The sequence below is a fragment of the Callithrix jacchus genome, chromosome 3 (genome assembly GCF_049354715.1).
Source record: "Callithrix jacchus isolate 240 chromosome 3, calJac240_pri, whole genome shotgun sequence".
NCBI classification, from domain to species: Eukaryota; Metazoa; Chordata; class Mammalia; order Primates; family Cebidae; genus Callithrix; species Callithrix jacchus.
Window position 1 is genome coordinate 21486139 of NC_133504.1, and position 20525 is coordinate 21506663.

Genomic DNA, 20525 nt, shown 5'->3' on the forward strand with positions numbered 1-20525 from the left:
CTGAGGAGAATCACATTTAGTGAGCCGTCCTGTGCAGGGGGATTCAAATCCTGGCTCCCCCACTTCAAACATCTGTGATCTGCTGCGAGTCATTTAACCTTTCTGTTTTCTCGTCTCTAAAATAAGCTACCTTGCAGCTTTGGAAGGAATTAATGATCTAGTCCATCTCCAGTGCTTGAAGCACAGTGCCTGGTCTGACACTCAAATGGTCATTTGACTCCTGCCAATGTGCCCTCTCACTGGCCCCTTTGTAGAAAAACATATTCTGCCCTGGAGTCAGGTCCCTTTAGACAATTTAACTGCATTCATTCTCAGGGTGACCGGGAGAGTTGGCAGGGGCAGCTGCCATGTAGCGGGATTCATGAAATGTAACTAGTCTGCAGTGTTCTCAAGAAAAGGGTTCTTAAGTCATAGTTTGTGTCTATCTTTTTTAAAAAATTCTGACTTGCACACATATTTAAGAACTTACGATGGAAAGAAACAGTGTTTTTGAAAGAAAAGGACATTTGTTTATGAGGCTGTTTATTAATAAGTATTTAGGAAATAGATTCAGGATGAAAGCAGTCTTCATCTCCTCATCCCTTGATTAAATATTTATACTTTTCCAAACTAGTTAAATGAGACTTTTTAGGCTTTTAAGGCAAAAACAACTCACTGCCTTTAATATCACTATTTAAAATGCTAATTACATTGCAGATAAAAATAATTAAAACTTTTGTAGCTTAAAAATAAATGGAATTCCAGAGTCAATATCCTATAAATAGGTGCCCATCTGGCCAACCTTAGGATTGCCAAATTTCTTCTCTCGCCATTGTTTCCTTATGAACAAGAGTTTCAACAGCTCCCTCTTGTGGTCTAAAAAGCCGCTGGCAAGCCAGAGTTAGGTCAACTCATCTGGCGTTTTGTTTGCTGCACATTTATTTCGGACGTTACATATTGTGTATTTGCTACGATAGTGGAGAAGAAGAACAGTAACAGAGGACAGGGATGGAGGTTGTTGCCTGTGCTCTAACGTTTCATTCACAGTGTCACACTGGCATGGTGTTTATGCTGCTTCGAATTCAGGGACGGTATTTCTGAAAATGAGACAATGAGCTTTGGCCAGAGCAGCTTATTAAGTGAATGTTTGCCTACCCTGATTGGTTGAGCTGCAAGATACTCAGAAATCCTGATACTCAATCTACCTATTTTCAGCTGAAAAGCTTCAGATCTGAAGAGGTACAAACGAAAAGTCCCCTTCATTTACATCTCATTTCCATGTTCAGGTAAACTTTGTCATAGTTCCTGAGACTGCTTTCATTTGTTCATTTCCTGAGCAGCCATTCTGGACATAACACTTGCTAGACGCTGCAGCTACAAGAGCAAACAAAGAGACCTGCCCTACAGTGTCGCAGCCCGGGGGGAAGTCAAGCATCAAACAGTTACTCTCACGGTCGTGTTGGTAACTGCAATCAATGTTGGCGTTAGGTGTGGCCATCACTGCAATGAAAATGACGAGAATATTTAATGTACACAAGAACATTGGGAGGTGGCCTCTCTAAGAAATGACAGAGCAGGAATTTGACAGGTCAAGGGAGAGTGGGAAACTAAGTAGAAAAAAATCACATATGCCAATGTTGAGGACAGGGAAGAGCTTGACTCTTAGGAGGAGCTGGAAGAACAAAATAAAGCTGCAGAGGTGGCAGAAGAGGGCGAGGCTGGTGTCAGGCACGAGCCAGTTCACACGGGGCCGTGTAGACCACATGGGGGCTGCAGGCATTACCCTAAATGCACTGGAAACTCATGACATGTTTCAAGTATGTGACTAACTGTATAATCCGCTTTTTGTAACAGTCCTGCCAGCTGCATGAGTAGACAGGAGGAGAGAGAAGCAGGAATGGCAGTGAGGACATGGATCAAGAGACAAAGCAGCATTCAAGCAGGAAGTACTGCTGGCTAGAATCTGGGTGGTGCCTGATAGATTTGAAGATGACAGTGACAGGATTTGGTCATGAGATAAAAGAAGAGGTGAGGGAAATGGAGGTTTAAAGATGATTTCCAACACAGCAGAGACGGTGAACTATCATTGATGAAAGACAAAAGAATATAGGTCAATCTCACAACTGATGTTTAGTTAAGAAGACAGGCAAGGCCAGGAGTGGTGGCTCACATCTGTAATCTCAGCACCTGGGGAGGCAAGGAGGGCAGATCGCTTGAGCCCAGGAGTTCAAGGCCAGCCCGGGTAACATGGCAAAACCCCATCTCTACAAAAAATACAAGACATGAGTCAGGCACGGTGGTGCACACCTATAATCACAGCTACTCAGGAGGCTGAGGTGGGAGGATAGCTTGAGCCCGGGAGGCGGATGCTGCCAATGAGCAGTGATAGCACCGCTGCACTACAGCCCAGGTAAGAATGAGACCCTGTCTTAAAAAAAAATCACAGAAGAATGCACCTGTAGTTTCCACCACCTCCCTTCTGAGGAGCTGCCAGGTACCCAGCCAGGGATCTCTTTTCTACCAGTCTGCCTTCTGAAATCACACCAAGGAGAATCGACATGAAAAAAACAGGGCCTAGGTCTCAGTAGTAAGAGACAACCAACCAATGAAGAAATGTATGCTTAGTACCTTGGTTATTGAAGGAACTGCTTAAGCTCTGAGCAGGAGAGAAAGGAAATGTACATTCCTAAGCATTCTTTTTTTTTTTTTTTTTTGAGACGGAGTTTCACTCTTGTTACCCAGGCTGGAGTGCAATGGCGCGATCTCGGCTCACAGCAACCTCCGCCCCCTGGGTTCAGGCAATTCTCCTGCCTCAGCCTCCTGAGTATCTGGGATTACAGGCATGCGCCACCATGCCCAGCTAATTTTTTGTAATTTTTAGTAGAGACGGGGTTTCACCATGTTGACCAGGATGGTCTCGATCTGTTGACCTCGTGATCCACCCGCCTCAGCCTCCCAAAGTGCTGGGATTACAGGCTTGAGCCACTGCGTCCGGCCCTATAACCTGAGCATTCTGGCCAACAGATTACAGGAAGTAAAAAAATCAGAATTCATATATTTTTCTATAAAGATAGAGATGGTTAGTGTGAATATATCTTGAAAAACCCTATGCCACACAAAACCATGAAAAATATTACTTTGAATTTCCTGTTTATTTCATGCCCATTGTATCACAAAGTTTTCAGTCGCTGGTATGAAATCAAAATAGATTTTTCTGGCCCCAAAGCAGAAAGCGTGTTCTGGTCAGGAAAAGAAATGCCAGCCTCTAAAATTGTCTCAGAGTTAGAATGAGTTTGAATAAGGAGCCCACGCCTTTCAGCCGAGAAAAACCACATTTGAATGTGGGAGATCATCTGAGGACATTATTGGAGAATTTCCCACAGAAGCATCTGACACAAAGTGGGGAAGAAAACATAATTTCCACATGAAACAGGAAACAAAAAATGGGGACGAGAGCCGAGAGTTAAGCGCGCACTTAGGTGGCTTAATTCCGTAATTCATTTCAAAGTAGACAAAAGGAAGTGTTTAAACAGGATTGTTTCCTTTGTTCTGACAGCTCCCAGCCTGAATCAGAACTCTTACTATCTCAGTCCCATAAAGGGGGGAAAAAATCCTTTCTTTAGGGCAAGAAACAAAAGTTTTCCCATTTTTGACCATTTCAGATTTTAGTACCTTTGTCACATTCTTCATAATTAGTCTTCAGAAAGAAAAGAAAAAGAAAACTGAATCCTCGAAGAGAAGACAGAAAGATTCCAGGAGTCCGGGAGAGACAAATAAAATCATGACCCCATTTTACTTACAGCATTGAACATCACAAGCTCGAATCTGTTGTGAAATTCCGGTTTCCAAGCAGAATCCCAGAAGAGCAGCTGGGAGATGGCGCAGACACAGTGGTGTCAGGATGGTGGGCCTTCAGCTGCGGGGTGCTGGCAGCCTCTTCCTGGGGGCATCCTGCATCCAATGACTGGTCCAAGTGTGGTATCAAAGTCCAGCCGCTGCCACTTGAGGCAATTCAAGGAGGGCCTCAGTTTCAGCACTCCCCATGGGGTCAGCTGAGGCCTTTGCAGGACGTCATTACCACCCCCTTTTCCCCTGCATGCTCTTGCATCCTTTCCTGCATATCCACAGGTGTAAGTCCTAAGAATGCTCGCTGACGAATTTGTGCTGCCTCCATGTCAGAGTCCACTTTCCAGGGAGTATTAGCTGAGACACTACCAAAATAGGGTACTTCATTATTTTCCTAAATGTAGAAGTGAAGGCTGGGCATGGTGGCTCATGCTTGTAATCCCAGCACTTTGGGAGGCCAAGGTGGGTGGATCGCTTGAGATCAGGAATTCGAGACCAGCCTGGCCAACATGGTGAAACCCTGTCTCTACTAAAATACAAAAATTAGCTGGGCATGGTGGCGAGCACCTGTAATTCAAGCTACTAGGGAGGCTGAAGCAGGAGAATCGCTTGAACCCAGGAGGCAGAGGTTGCAGTGAGTCAAGATTATGCCACTGCGCTCTAGCCTGAGACTCTGTCTCAAAATTAATTAATTAATTAATTAAAATAAATATAGAGGTGAGGGATGGGAGAGTCTTAGTTCTGACTTCTAAGCATCTTTTAACACTCTTTTCTTTGGGGAATTTGAAGGGGTGAAATTACAAAAGATTCCAGTCAGGATAACATTCAGAATCAATATCAAGTGATTTCAAACCAAGGCAATTCCCAGGCTATAAATTAATCTCTATAAAAATAAGGAATTGATGATGCTGCCAACCTTCCTGAAATTCTCTTTCTGATGCTACTGGGACACTAAATTTTCCTGGCTCTCCTCCACCTTCTATGACCATCCATTTCCTTGTGCCTTGTATTGTATTTATTAAGAAAAGTGAGTAGTTGACATGCATACAGAAATCAGTGAAAACATTAATCGTGATATGGAGCTACTAAAATTTTTCCTTCTCAGCATTTCTGCAAGGATGAAAATAAAAGAATATGTAAGTAAAGCATCCACTTAACGGACAGCTATATAATGAACACATTCTACGTACTGGAGATGGTTTAGAGTTGGAGAAAGAAAAAAGGGTAAGAGACATTCCTGCCTTTAAGAAGCTTAACAGCTAGTGCAGAGTCTCAACCCTATCAACACTTCTTTTTAAAAACAAACACTTTGTAATGCCCCAGTACAATTTTGACATAAAATTCATAGGTATTACACCAAAAATTTTAAAAACCCATATACTGCCCTAATTCTAGCATAAAACATAAACAAAAAGAAAGCAAGTTTGCTCCTGTCATGTTTCTGCTCCTAACACCCAGACACCAAATCAAATGTGTGGGTTCTTCCACACCAACAATCATTCTCCAACTCTCCCCAGAATTGCCCGATGAGTTCTTCTTGTCTGCTGCACAGACCAAACCACCTCACTGAAACCGTGGGACCACCACAAAGAAGAAATTTAATTCACACAAGGCCGATCATGTGAGAGAACTGGAGTTATGGCTCAATCCGTCTCCCCGAGGCCCATAGGTGAGGGCAGGCAGGGGACTAGGGAAGGAGTGCTGCTGACTGGGAAAGGGCAGTTGCAGGGGTGTGGAAACAGTCCTTGTGTGCTGAGTCCACCTCTGGGTGGAGGACTACAGGACCGGTTGAGTCATGAGTCATGAGTCTGGGTAGGGTCAGTCTGAACAACACCTCCAAAGACCAACTTGATGTTTATCTATAGAAACAACTGAGGAAAGTCACAAATCTTGTGACTTTGTAATGCCCCTATTACAATTTTGATATAAAATTCAGAGGGAATACAATTACCTAAAATTGTAAAAACCAGTATAATGTCCCAATACTAGTATAAAACATAAACAAAAAGAAAGTATGTTTGCTATTATGAAAGTATGTTTTCTATGATATGACTCCTGAGTAGTAAGGATTATAGAAAACACACCCACATTTTAGTATAATTCAAGCCCCTTCCATAATTTTAACCCTGTTGCTTTTCATTACTTTTACAAACACAGTTTTAGTCCCTGAACAAGGAGAGGCTCAGTTTCAGGGAGGGACCATTATCACCCTTGCTTTAAACTATAAACTAAATTCATCCCATGGTTAGCTTGGCCTAGACCCAGAAGTGAGTCAAGGCAGCCAGCCTGTGAGCCTAGAAGCAAGATGGACTCGGCCATGTCAGATTTCACTCCTTGTTATAATCTTTGAAAAGGTGATTTCATCCTGACATCAACTGGGTTTCTAACAACTCAAGTCAATGTCTACCCAAACTACCCAGAGTAGGTGCAGATCTCACAGGTTAAGAACAGTGCCCCACAAGATGACCCTGACTTTAAATGCCAATCACCAGTCTAGGCCATCCATACTTCTGACTGACTGGCTATAAAACAGGGATTCCTACAATGTTCTCCTCAGGTCCAATAATTTACTAGAATGGCTCAGAACACACTTTACTTACATTTACTAGTTTATTACAAATAATATTATAGAGAATATAGATGAAGGGCTGGGCGCAGTGGCTCATGCCTATAATCCCAGCACTCTGGGAGGCTGAGGTGGGTGGATCACATGAGGTTCAAGACCACCTGACCAACATGGAAAAACCATGTCTCTACTAAAAATACAAAAAATTAGCTAGGTATGGTGGCGCATGCCTGTAATCCCAGCCATTTGGGAGGCTGAGACAGGAGAATCACTTGAACCGGGGAGGCGGAGGTTGCAGTGAGCCAAGATTGTGCCATTGCACTCCAGCCTAGGCAACAGAGTGAGACTTTGTCTCAAAATAATAATAATAATACAGATGAGAAGCCGGATGAAGGGATGCATAGGGCAAGGTATTGGGTGGGGTACATGGAGCATCCATCCCCTCTCTGGAGGCACCACCCTCCCAGCACCTTAATGTGTTCACCAACAGGGAACCTCTCTGAACTCTGTCATTTAGGGTTTTTATGGAAGTCTCATTCATAGGCATGATTGATTAAATATTGGCCATTGGTGATCAGCTCAATATCCAGCTCCTCTCCCTTCCCCAGAGGGATATGTTTGGACCAAGGATGTTTGAAAATTCCAACCCTGTAATCATGGCTTGGTCTTTCAGGCAACCAGTTCCCATTCTGAACGTGCTAGTTTGTTCTCACAGTACTATAAAGATACTGCCTGAGACTGGGTAATTTATAAGGAAAAGAGGTTTAATTGACTCATAGTTCTGCATGGCTAGGAGGCCTCAGGAAACTTACAATCATGGCAGAAGGCAAAGGGGAAGCAAGGCATGTCTTACATGGCAGTAGAGAACACACTCACTATCATGAGAACAGCACAGGGGAAACCATCTTCATGATCCAGTCACCTCCCACCAAGGCCTTCCCTCAACACAACATGTGGAGATTACAGTTCAAGATGAGATTTGGGTGGGGACACAGAGCCAAACCATACCAGCTACCTAAAGGTCACCAGCTACCAGTCATCTTATTAGCATACAAAATACACTCTTATTCCAGAGAATTCAAGGCCGTTTGAAGCTCTTGTGTTAGAAGCCAGGGACTAAGACCAACTATTATAACAAAAGATGCTCCTATCACCCCCATCTCTTGGGAAATTACAAAGGGTTTAAGGAACTCTAAGTCAGGAACCAGCAATAAAAACCAAATATATATTTCTTATTATATAAAAATATCACAAAGTTGTAATCTTTTAACATACAATTCAAAATGTAAATGCAACAGAAATAATCAGATGCAAACTCCAATCATTGTAACAACCAAAAAGTTCCAGCAAATTTCTGAAATGCTAACAGGAGATGTCCTGCCTTCATTGAAAACCACTACTCTAATAATTAAGAGTAGAGAAAGTAGGCTGGGCGCAGTGGCTCACACGCATAATCCCAGTACTTTGGGAGGCTGAGGCAGGAGGATCACCTGAGGTCAGGAGTTCGACACCAGCCTGCCCAACATGGTGAAACCTCGTCTCTACTAAAAATGCAAAAGAATTAGTCAGGTGTGGCGACACATGCCTGTAATCCCAGCTACTCAGGAGACTGAGGCAGGAGAATCACTTAAACCTGGGAGGCGGAGGTTGCAGTGAGCTAAGATCAGGCCATTGCATTCCAGCTTGGGCAACAAGGGCAAAACTCTGTCACAAAACATAAAATAAAAATAAATTAAAAAAAGAATAGAGAAGGTAAGGGCCCAGTTCCCAAGACTGCCTCCCTCCAGCCAGACACCAGTCACCAGTCTGTGCCTCTGGAACTTCTCAGCCAATGGCTTCAAGCTGGGATTCCCATCACCCCTTCTTTGGGTTTGGTTAATTTTCTGGAGTGGCTCACAGAACTCAGGGAAGCGCTTAATGTTTGGTGGTTTATTATAAAGGATATTGGGAAAGATACAGGTAAAGAAACACATGGGGCAAGGTATGCACAGGGCTTCTGTGCCCCTCCTGGGCGCATGCCCCTCCAGGAACCTCCCCAAGTTCAGTTCTTTGGAAGCTCCATGAACCTAGTCCTCTTGAGTTCATGCAGAAGCTTCATGACCTCAATATTACTTCCCTCGGGGTACCTGGCAGGACCCTTTCTGGGGAGGGGAGGTTCTTAAGACCCACAATCAGAAAGGTGGGGAAAGATTAGAGTTGTCTTGGGACAGGTGAAAGATTCAGAAAGATTCCATCCCCTGAGTCCTAACACACCCAACATTAGAGCAAAAGACAGCAACAAGGGCTGGGGGAGTTATGAGCCAAGAACTGTGGACAATGCAGATCATGATCACAGGCCACCCCATGCTTTTCAATCATGGATCCTTACATCAAAAACTATATACATAGTCATTGCTGATGAGTCCAGTCCATCATCTCGTATGAACGCCTCCCAGGCTGAGGCCACTCATGTTTGCAGGCTTCCTTTTAATCCTGGCAGGTTCCAAAAGCAGACGCAGTCTTGGCAAACATACATCTCCACCCTTTGAGGCATCTGGCATAACTGAGCTAAGAGACAATGTGATCTCTTGCTCTGAGCCTCTTTCAAGGTGTTCGTGTCATGTTTCATTTCCTTCCATATACCCACATTTATTCATCCCTTTACCCTCTGCTATGATTTCTCCTTTTCTTCATTAGTACTTGAACTTTCCTACCTTGGAAGGGACGTTAGAATCACCACTCTGCTGGTCTAGATTGCAGGCAGCAATGCTAGTCTAGCAAGCAGCTCCTCCTCAGTCCACTCCCATTCAGACAGAGAAGGGTTACAAGGCCTTCGAATCTCATTAGAAAGGTTTTTATTAACCCGGTATAATGTCACTTACTTTCCAATCAGATGCTGGTATGGCATCACGTGACAGATAGCAGCTCCTGAAGGAAATGAAAATATTCTACTCCAAAATATATTTCTTTGACGTATTTCAAAATGGCTTTCTCAGGGCCAACCGATTGAATTAGCCCTGTAAAATCATTTTCTGTGGGGGAAATTTGCATCCTGGAGAATCTCTATTAATGCAGACCGGACTTCTTTTTCCAGATCTCTCTCTGGATCTAGGAGAAATTTCCCAAAAGCCCGACACCTTCAAGGTCTGAAAATCGATATTTACTATTGATTTTCTCTGAAGGCTGCCACCTAGGAGGCTTCATCTAAATAACAAGAACCTTGGCCACAACCCTCCTTATCTTAATTCAAGCATCTCTTTCTGCTGACTTCATATCTTTAGACAAAGCTCAAGTCTTTCAGCCAATCACCAGTCAGAAAATCTTTGAATCCACCTACGATCTATAAACAATCTCTCCTTCAAGATACTCTGCTTCTTTAGGCTGAACCAATGTAACACCTTCCATGTATTGAGTTGTGATTTTACCTGCAATTCCTATCTCCCTAAAATGTACAAAACCAAACTGTAATCTACCTTGGGCAGACTTTCTCGGAATTTCTTGAGACTGTTCCCTGGGCCATGGTCACTCCCCTTGGCTCAGAATAAACATCTTTATAATATTTTTAGGGTCTGGTTTCTCCATTAACAACTGTATTTGGATACAAGGCCTTTAAAGAGGTAATTAAGTTAAAATGGGTTGGTAAGGGCCATAATCCAATATTACTGTTGTTCTTTTTTATTGAGACGGAGTTTCCCTCTTGTTACCCAGGCTGGAGTGTAATGGCGCAATCTCGGCTCACCGCAACCTCCACCTCAGGCAATTCTCCTGCCTCAGCCTCCTGAGTAGCTGGGATTACAGACACATGCCACCATGCCCAGCTAATTTTTTGTATTTTTAGTAGAGACGGGGTTTTACCATGTTGACCAGGATGGTCTCGATCTCTTGACCTCGTGATCCACCCGCCTCAGCCTCCCAAAGTGCTGGGATTACAGGCTGGAGCCACCACGCACGGCCTACTGTTGTTCTTATAAAAAGAGGAGATTAAGGCCAGGCGCAGTGGCTCATGCCTGTAATACCAGCACTTTGGGAGGCCCAGGCAGGTGGATCACTTTAGGTCAGGAGTTCAAGACCAGCCTGGCCAACATGGTGAAACCCCGTCTCTACTAAAAATACAAAAATTAGCCATGCAAGGTGGTGTGCAACTGTAATCCCAGCCACTTGGGAGGCTGAGGCAGAAGAATTACTTGAACCCAGAGGCAGAGGTTGCAGTGAGCCAAGGTGGCACCACGGCCCTCCAGACTGAGCAAGAGACTGAGGCTCTGTCTCAATTAAAAAAAAAGAAAGAAAGAAAGAGAAAGAAGAAAAGGAAATTAAGACACAGAAAGCACAGAGAGAAAGATGGCCACGTGTGGACACAGTGAGAATGTAACATCTGCTAGCCAAGGGGAAAGGCCTCAAAAGAAACCAAACCTGCTGATGACTTGTTGTTGGACTTCCAGCCTCCAGAATTATGAGAAAATACATTTCTGCTGCTTAAGCCACCCAGTCTGTAGTACTTCATTAGAGCCGACCCTAGCCAAATAGCACATACTCCAAGATGGGTGTGGGGAGGCCCCAGCAGCTCTGGATCTACTGTTCAGGACTGTTGAATCTGAAAGAAGAAAAAGAAAGGACTGAGAGGAGCACTTGAGGGGAAGGAGAGGAGTAGGAGTGAGAATAGCCTCCTGGCTAAGGAATTGTATGACCCGCTCATTGAATTTAGCATTATGTTCCACATTTGAAAAAGCAAGGCACAACCCTCATACAGTAGTCACTGTAAACAATAATGTCAGTGTTGTGGCAGTAAAAGAGAGCAATTGTGAGCAAAACCCAGTCCCCAGCTGCATTCTCAAAATGTAGTGTGTATAAAAACACACAAAAGAAATCATGCAAGTAAATGTTTAATATTTGCATGGTTAGCAAAACATTGCTCCCCTCAAAATGAGTTGGTGTGGGCGGAAAAGGAGAGACACTTATTGTGTAAATTAATAAGAATCCATCTGTAAAGACTTGCTTTTGTTTTTTGTTTTTTTGAGACAGAGTCTCTCTGTTGCCCAGGCTGGAGTGCAGTGGTGCAATCTTGGCTCCCTGCAACCTCCACCTCCTGGGTCCAAGTGATTCTCCTGCCTCGGCCTCCTGAGTAGCTGAGATTATAGGCATCTGCCACCACACTCGGCTACTTTTCTGTGTTTTAAGTTGAGAGAGGGTTTCACCATGTTGGCTAGGCTGGTTTCAAACTCCTGACCTCAGGTGATCCACCCGCCTTGGCATCCCAAAGCGCTGGGTTTAGAAGGGTGTGTAAAACCATTTTTAATTTCTGCATTCTGTTCTACCACATGTTCATTCTGGTGCATCAGTCTGATGTTACTCCAGCCCATTAGATTGTCACTGCGTTCTGCATATTTTCACCATCATTGCTGGTTCACAATAGGTCTGAGTTTAACAATTAAAAGTTTTCTTTCTTGCAATCAGCTTTGGTGTAATTCCTCATTCCCCATGACGGTACTATTGACATGCAGCCATGTTTACCCTAGTATGTCAAAAATTTTATACCAGCCTCATTCCAAATGGAGGAATTAAAAAGTGAGTGGAGGATCCGTTCTCACTGTTGAAATTGCATATGAACAAGAAGGATGTAAGTACTACACGAGCTGAGAGAATATTTGCTCCATTGTTCTACTTTCTTACAGTAGCAATTAAATATTTATTAAGCTTTTATTTTGCTCTGGTTTCTGCTGAACACTGCAGGAATACCAAAGAAAGGATCACCTGTCTGCAAAAACAAGACTAGTACCTATGAAGTAATTGTTTAGAACAATTGAGTGCTAAACTTAAAGATGCTGATCATAAATCTGCCACGACTGAGGCAATCAATCCTTAAGCACTCAGAGCCAGCCCATCCATCCACCAAGGAGCATGTGGGAGAAGCATGGCCAGGTCTCTTCACGCTTATCTAATATTGAGACGGCACCTGCTTGAGTATATTACACCATCAGCAAGCACAGGGGCTTCAATCCTTGCTCCAGTGCGATCTCGGCTTTCCTGAGGATATCTGGGTCAGTGTTTTCCATCATTTTATTAATGAATAATATTGTACAGGGAGGGCAAGAGGGGTAGCTTTGAGATGGCATCCACAAGAAAGAATTCCAAACCCTGAGTAGAGTGGCAAGAAGGAAGTAGCTCCCCGGCCTGGTTCCTGGTTTCCATGGATGAAACCAAAATATGTTTAAAACCCAGACATTCAGGAAACAACTTCGCAGACTAGGAAGGTGGTTTAAAAAGAAGAAAAAATAAAAACCCAAACAGCTAACCAGAAAAGAAGTTCAAGCAAGAGGCCCAAGGAGACTTCCTCAGCGTCAACAAATGTAATGAGCTCTCTTGTATTTGTGTGACTAGCCTTGCTAGCTTTTCATACTGATAGGTCCCATCAGCTTATAACTCAGGTTAAACACATTCTTACTATTGCTCTTACAGTACAGGGCTTTGGTGCCATGAAGAATCTCCCTTAAGTATTTCCGAGAGTCCTAGGGGATGGCTCCTCTGTGCACAAAACAGGCCTCTCAATTCTTCCATTTCACTTACTCTCATGGACACTAGTTGCCTCACCGACAGTATGGGTGCTGGTCTCTGTCTCTCCATGAAATCTGCACTGTCTCCTGATGTTCCCAAAGAGAGAAACCCTGGAGGTTCTAAAGCCCAGCTGGGGTCCCCACTGCACCAAAGTTGTGTCATATTCCCCAAGGTGACAGGCAGAACGTTTGTATTAGTCCATTTTCATGCTGCACAAACCTGATTTTTCATAAACACATAAAAAAGAGGGAAGAAAACGAGGTTTAATTGGACTTAAGTCCCACATGGCTGGGGAGGTCTCAGAATCATGGCGAGAGGTGAAAGGCACTTCTTACATGGTGGCAGCAAGAGCAAATGAGGAAGCAGCATAAGTGGAAACCCTGATAAACCCATCAGATCTCGTGAGACTTATTCACTATCATGAGAATAGCAGGGGAAAGACCAGCCCCCATGATTCAATTACCTCTCCCTGGGTCCCTCCCACAACATGTAGGAATTCTGGGAGAGAGAATTCAAGTTAAGATTTAAGTAGGGATACAGCCAAACCATATCAACATTCTTTTCCTTTATCTGGGTCACACTTTTTCTACTAGGAATAAACACAGTGCTCCTATGTCCCTGGGTCTCACAGAGTCCTTCCTGCAGCCTCTCTGCTTACCTGGCTCAGAAAGGAATTCATTGAAGAAGGCTGGATAAACCCTTAAGAATGTTAGTAGCTGGTGCTTACATAGCATATATGTGCCATGTGGGTGCTAAGTAGATTATATAAATTAACTCGGAACACCCCTGAGAGGCATTTAACCACTAATATCCCCATTTTACAAATGAAATTTGGGTACAGGAGATTCAACAACTTATCTGAAGTTGCCACCAGCTGCTATGTGGTAGAAATGGGAACTGACCCAGGCTCTCTGGCTGTAGAATCTGTGCACTGAAATGTTACTGCCTAACAAATGTCAACTCATTCCTCAGCATTCCTATTTTTCCCTCAGACCCTCTCCCCTCCACCAACAACATACACGCAGAACCCACTCTCTGCCAGTCAAATACTCAATAAGAATAAATTTCTTGTTGTACTGGTTCTAGCTGAGATCTTTACTACACAGGAATCTTCCAGAGTTAATTTTTCCGGGTACAATTTTTTTTTTTTTTTGAGACAGGGTATCACTCTGTCAACCAGGCTGGTATGCAGTGGTGCAGTCATAGCTCGCTGCAGCCTAAAATGCCTGGGCCCAAGTGATCCTCCCACCTCAGTCTCCCAAGTAGCTGGGACTACAGACACAGGCTAATTTTTTAAATTTTTGTAGAGATTCGGGGAGATGGGGGGGTGGATCTTGCTTTGTTGCTCAGGTTGATCTCAAAGTCCTGGGCTATTCTCCCACTTTCAGCCTTCCAAAGTGCTGGGATTGCAGGTATAAGGCACTGTGCCCGACCTCAACACACTTTAAAATCAATTCTCTCCAGCCCTAAACATCATGCATTTAGTCATTAACACCCACTCATCACTTGATGTACATGTCAGATTTCCTAGCTGCTCTCCTAGCATTGGTCATCATGGAAGGACAGAAAAGTCCCAAATAGGGCCACTATGCGGAATGTACAGGCTGTGGCAAGACTCTACTGTGGGGACTGCTGGGAGGCTGTGGGGAGGGGCAGCAAGACACAGAGGAGGGGGAAGGCAGACAGGTGACAAAACAAACATCCCAGTTCATTTTCTGCGTGTGGCCAAGGGACCCGTTGCTGTTATGATGCTAGAGCCAAATCTGGTTTTTGATTACCTCAACTCCCTGGGCATTAAAAATAAACAAGCATGGCTGGGCGCAGTGGCTTCTGTCTGTAATCCCAGCACTTTGGGAGGCCGAGGCGGGCGGATCACGAGGTCAAGAGGTCGAGACCATCCTGGCCAACACAGTGAAACCCCATCTCTACTAAAATATAAAAAATAGCTGGGTGTGGTGGCATGTGTCTGTAGTCCTAGCTACTCAGGAGGCTGAGGCAGGAGAATTGCTTGAACCCGGGAGGCGGAGGTTGCAATGAGCTGAGATCGTGCCACTATACTCCAGTCTGGTGCCTGGTGACAGAGCAAGACTATGTCTCAAAAGAAAAAAAAATACAAAAATTAGCCTGCATGGAGGCACACACCTGTAGTCCCAGCTACTCAGGAGGCTGAGACAGGAGAATTGCTTGAACCTGGGAGGCGGAGGTAGAAGTGAGCCAAGATCATGCCACTGCACTCCAGCCTGGGTGACAGAGCAAGACTCCATCTCAAAAAAAAAAAAAAAAAAAGAACAGAAGAAAAAAGAAAACAAGTCTACTTGGTTCCTATCTTCCCCAGCCATTAAAATGCATCTTTCTCTTCCTAAGACAATCCCAAAGATTGCCCAAGTGTGAGTTAATAATTTCACATGTAATAATTCCCAAGCACCAGTCCAAATGGATCTCAGGGGCAGCTTCTATAAATGGTAAACTCTCAAAGGCTTGCCAGCTGGAGGCATGACCTGTAAGCAAACCAGTTATAAGAACAATTCATTCTGTGACAGATGCTGCGCGATGACGTCTCCGAAAATATTCCACAGAATAAAAGGGCTTCAGTTTGTGCAGAAGCACAACTGGCAAATGCATGCCAATAGAAACATGCTTTTTAAAAAAGCAATCTAATAGAGATCTGAAAGAATCAGAACTCCCCTGGGAGCCTGGTAAATCCAGGTGCATACTCTTGGCTTGTGCTGTGGGGCCCAAGAAGGAAAACTGGGCAGTAATACAGGCTGGCAGTTTTGCAGGGGGAGATGAGAGGCCCCTAGAGAAGTAAATGATGACCAGCAGAAGCGTCCACATCTGTACAGCAATCAAAACAGTTGGATGGGGCAGGGCTCAGTGGCTCACACCTGTAACCCCAGCACTTTGGGAGGCCTAGGCAGGCAGATCACATGAGGCCAAGAATTCGAGACCAGCCTGGCTCGTCTCTGCCAAAAATACAAAAATTAGCTGAATGTGGTGGCGTGCACCTGTAATCGCAGGTACTTGAGCTAACCAAGGCTGAGAATTGCTTGAATCCAGGGGATGGAGAGGTTGCAGTGAGCCAAGATCATGCCACTGTACTCCAGCCTGGGCAGCAGAGCAAGACCCTGCAAAAAAAAAAAAAAAAAGGTTGGATGGGAGTGAACTGATGACCATGCACCAGGATCCCCTTTTCCAGCAGGAGCGGGCATCCTTTCCTGACCTCCGCTTCCCTTGAATGGTTTTTATTCCCCTCCCTACTTCCACCTCTGCCTGCTGTCCAACAGGCCAGGATCAACAGACACTAAGTCAACTTCATGAAACCATTACACGAACAGTGGGACTCCTGAGATGAAATGAGAAGACAGCTTTGTTTTCTCACTTGGCCATTTGAATCCATCTTTGGGCTGGTTCTTCCTCTACTGTTTGGATGAAAACTAAGATGAATCACATAGCTCTCAGTCACTCTCAAATAACAAAGTCTTCCAATGATGTCACCATTTAAAATTAGTCTCAGTTCAGTGATGAATATGTCCAGTCTAGTGCAATAAATAAAACTGTGCTCTTCATTAAAAGTTAAAGTCTTCCCTCTCAGCTAAGACCTGCACAGGGACGGCAGGTTTGTGGCTTCTCTAGTTTCTGGCCTTCCACTCCCACAACTGAACACCCCCTCACTTGTTTGCTTCTGGCTCCCACAGACAGAATTTTCTACAAATCCTCTTCACTCATTCTAATTGATGCCGGACACTTTCATGCCTTTCATGTGGGCAATGAATTAAGAGTTGCAAAACTGGCTTTGACCCCCTAAATCATTGATTCACTAGGCCAATTCATTAAAATATCCATCTGACTTTTTGATTGAATAATCATTTACTGAATATCTGCTGTATGCAGAACACTGTGCTAGATACTGCAAGAAGACACACTCCCTACCATCCAAAAAATTTCCACGTTTTTCAGATGAGAAAAGATGTACACGATTGGACCACAAGGCCATGTGTAATAAGAGCCCTATTGTTCACGAGGACAGTGAATGCTACAATAAGTCAGCGAAGGAAACTATCCCTTCCAATGCGGAGTCCTGGAGACGACTTAATGAAAAAGTAGGATTGGTGCTTTATTTGTTTTCGTTTTTGAGATGGAGTCTTGCTCTGTCACCCAGGCTGGAGTGCAGTGGCACAATCTTGGCTTAAATGTTTAAGATAAAAAAATGAGCAAATCAGAGCTTATCATTTCAAGTCTCAATTTTGTGCTATTTCCGACAGAAATATATTCTAGGTTTCCAGAAAGTTCTCTAGAATTTTTGCTAATGGACATCCAAAAGTACCTGAGCTACATGCCCTGTGTTTTTTCTTTTCTTTTTTTTTTTTTGAGACAGAGTTTCATTCTTGTTGCTGAGGCTTGAGTGCAGTGGCACAATCTCAGCTTACTGCTATCTCTGTTTCCCAGCTTCAAGAGATCCTCTCGCCTCAGCCTCCCAAGTAGCTGGGATCACAAGTGCGTGCCACAACACCCAGCTAATTTTTGTATTTTTTGGTTGAGACAGGGTTTCACCATGTTGGTCAGGATGGTTTCAACTCCTGACCTCAGGTGATCCACCCACCTCAGCCTCCTGAAGTGCTTGGATTAGAGGTGTGAGCCACTGCACCCTGCCACCCTAGCTTCTTATTTTGCCTTTATAAATAGGCACGGCCCACTGAAGACTGCAGAGACACAACTGTGTACCAGAACATATGACTGCAGAATATTTTTTGTTTTGATTTGTGTTTTTGAGACGGAGTTTCACTCTTGTCGCCCAGCCTGGACCTGGGTTCAAGCAATTCTCCTGCCTCAGCCTCCCAAGTAGCTAGGATCACAGGCACCCGCCAACATGCCCGGCTAATTGTGTATTTTTAGTAGAAACGGGGTTTCACCATGTTGGCCAGGCTGGTCTCGAACTCCTGACCTCAGATGATCCGCCCGCTTCAGCCTCCCAAAGTGCTGGGATTACAGGCGTGAGCCACTGCGCCGGCGACTGCAGAAATTTTTTTTCGGAAACTGCAATGGAGCCCTCCTGTGGCTAATTTAATCCAGCCAATTTCCCCTGATCTAAGCAGAAAAGCATCTAGAAGCAGCTGAGCTGCGGTCATCGCCTGAGAGGAGGGAGAGGCCGCAACCGGGGAGAAAAGGCGGAGTCGCCACCGCCACCGCCAGCGGAGAGAAGTGGACGCCCCAGCAGCCGCCCCGCCAGGGCGCCGCCCACCCGCTCGCCGGTCCCCTGCCCGGTTCACAATGCAGCCTGCTTCTGCAACTCGGTAGGATCGAAGGGACTGTGTCTTCATTGCAGTGTGTGTTGAAGACAGTAAGGATGTTCATGTAAATTTTGAAACATCCAAACTTACTTTCAGTTGTCTCGGAGGAAGTGATCATTTTAAGCATTTAAATAAAATGGATCCTTTTTACTGTATTGATCCAAATGATTCCAAGCATAAAAGAACAGACAGATCAATTTTATGTTGTGTAGGAAAAGGAGTATCTGGCCAGTCATGGCCAAGGTTAACAAAATAAAAGGCAAAGCTCGATTGGCTTAGTGTGGACTTCAACAATTGGGAAGACTGGGAAGATGATCAGATGAAGACATGGCTAATTTTGATCGTGTCTCCGAGATGATGAACATGTGTGGTGACGAGGATGTAGATTTATCAGACGTAGATGCAGATGAAGAGTCATAAGACAGTGATGATGAAAAATGCCAGATCTGGAGAAAGGAATATCGTCATCACCTGAATTTTGAGAAACATAACTTCTCTGCAAGATTTGATAACTGAGAGAATTCCTGAGTTGATAACTCTAAAGGCAGATGCTGTATAACCTGTTTCAACCTCTTTGTTTTTTAAAAGCTTCACTAAGGGTTGATATGTACCACTGTATGGGGTAGTTTTAAGTAAGCTAAGGCAATAACCTTATGCATCAGCATTTCCCAGACTTGCATGAAGCTGTTGAGGTCCTAGGCAATTGATGCAGCAGCTGTGATCAATCAAAACATCTCACCTAAGTCTCCTTTTCTTCATGACATGATAGGACACTCAGAGAAAGAGAACTCCATTTTAGATTATAGGGGAGAGAATGACATTACTCTCCATAACGCAGGCAGTGCACACCCTCCTGTGATATTGTTCCGAATCTGCAGGGAGGGAGAGGATGACATTAGCCTCCATATCACAGGGGGTATACATCCCCCTGTGAGATTGTTTGAAATACCTAGAGGGAGAGAGGATAATATTACTCCCCATATAGCAGGGGGTGAAAACCCCCTCTGTGATATTGTTCATAATATCCAGAAAGGCGGAAGATGATATTACTCCCGATATCGTAAACACCCTGTGCATAGAGCCTCTGTAATATTTCTCATAATATCCAGGGGTGAAAGGAATAATATTACTCCCAATATCACAGGGAGTGTACACCCCCCCCATGATATTGTTGGTAATATCCAGAGAAGGAAAGGGTGATATTTGTGCCAATATCTCAGGGGGTGTGCACCCTGCTGTGATATTGTTCATAATTTCCAGAGGGAAAGAGGATGATGTTATTCCCAACGTCACAGGTCATGTACACCCCTCGTGATGTTGTTCATAATATTTAGGAGGGAGAAGATGATATAACTGCCAATATCGCAAGGAATGTACACCTTTCAGTGATATTGTTTGTAATATCCAGCGGGGGAGAGGATAAAATTACTCCAATATCGCAGGGGACATACACAACCCAGTGATATTGTTTGTAATATCCATGTGGGGAGAGGATGATATTACCCTTAATATTGCGGGTGGTGTACACCCCCCTATGATATTGTTCATAGTATCTAGGGAGGGGGGCTATGATATTACTCCCAATGCAACAGGAGGTGTACACTCCCCTATGATATTGTTCATAGTATCTAGGGAGGGGGGCTATGACATTACTCCCAATACAACAGGAGGTGTACACTGCCCTAGGATATTGTTCCTAATACTCAGGGTGGGAGGGGTTATTACTCCCAATATCGCAGGGATGTACATTCCCCTGTGATATTGATTGTAATACCCAGGGGAGGAGACAATGATATTACTCCCACTGTCGCAGGGTGTACATGCCCCTGTGATATGGTACATGATACCCAGGGTGGGAGTGAATGCTGTTACCTCCAATATCACAGGGGATGTACACTGCCCTGTGATAATGTTCCTAATATCCAGAAGGGGAGAGGATGAGATTATTCCAAATATCACAAAGACTGTACACCCCACTGTGATATAGTTCTTCACATCCAGAAGGAAAGAGGATGAGATTACTCCCAATACCGCAGTGGTTGTACACCTCCAACTTTATGCTTGTAATTTTCAGCAGGGGAGAGGATGATATTACTCCGAATATCACAGGGAGTGTATACCCCATGTTATATTGTTCATAATATTCAGCAGGGGAAAGGACGATATTACTCCCAATATCAGAGGGGGTGTACACTTCCTGTAATACTATTTGTAATATCCAGGTGGGGGAGAGGATAATATAACTCAAAATGTCGTAAACACCCTGTGTGTACACAGACCTGTCAAGCCCAGGGGAAGGGAGAGGATGATACTACTCC

At 44.2% G+C, this 20525-nt stretch overlaps 1 pseudogene; it reads left to right on the plus strand.

Annotated features, from left to right (window-relative positions):
• The first annotated feature begins 18086 nt into the window (after positions 1-18086).
• LOC144581670 (prostaglandin E synthase 3 pseudogene) lies at positions 18087-18723 on the plus strand (annotated as a pseudogene).
• Positions 18724-20525: the final 1802 nt, after the last annotated feature.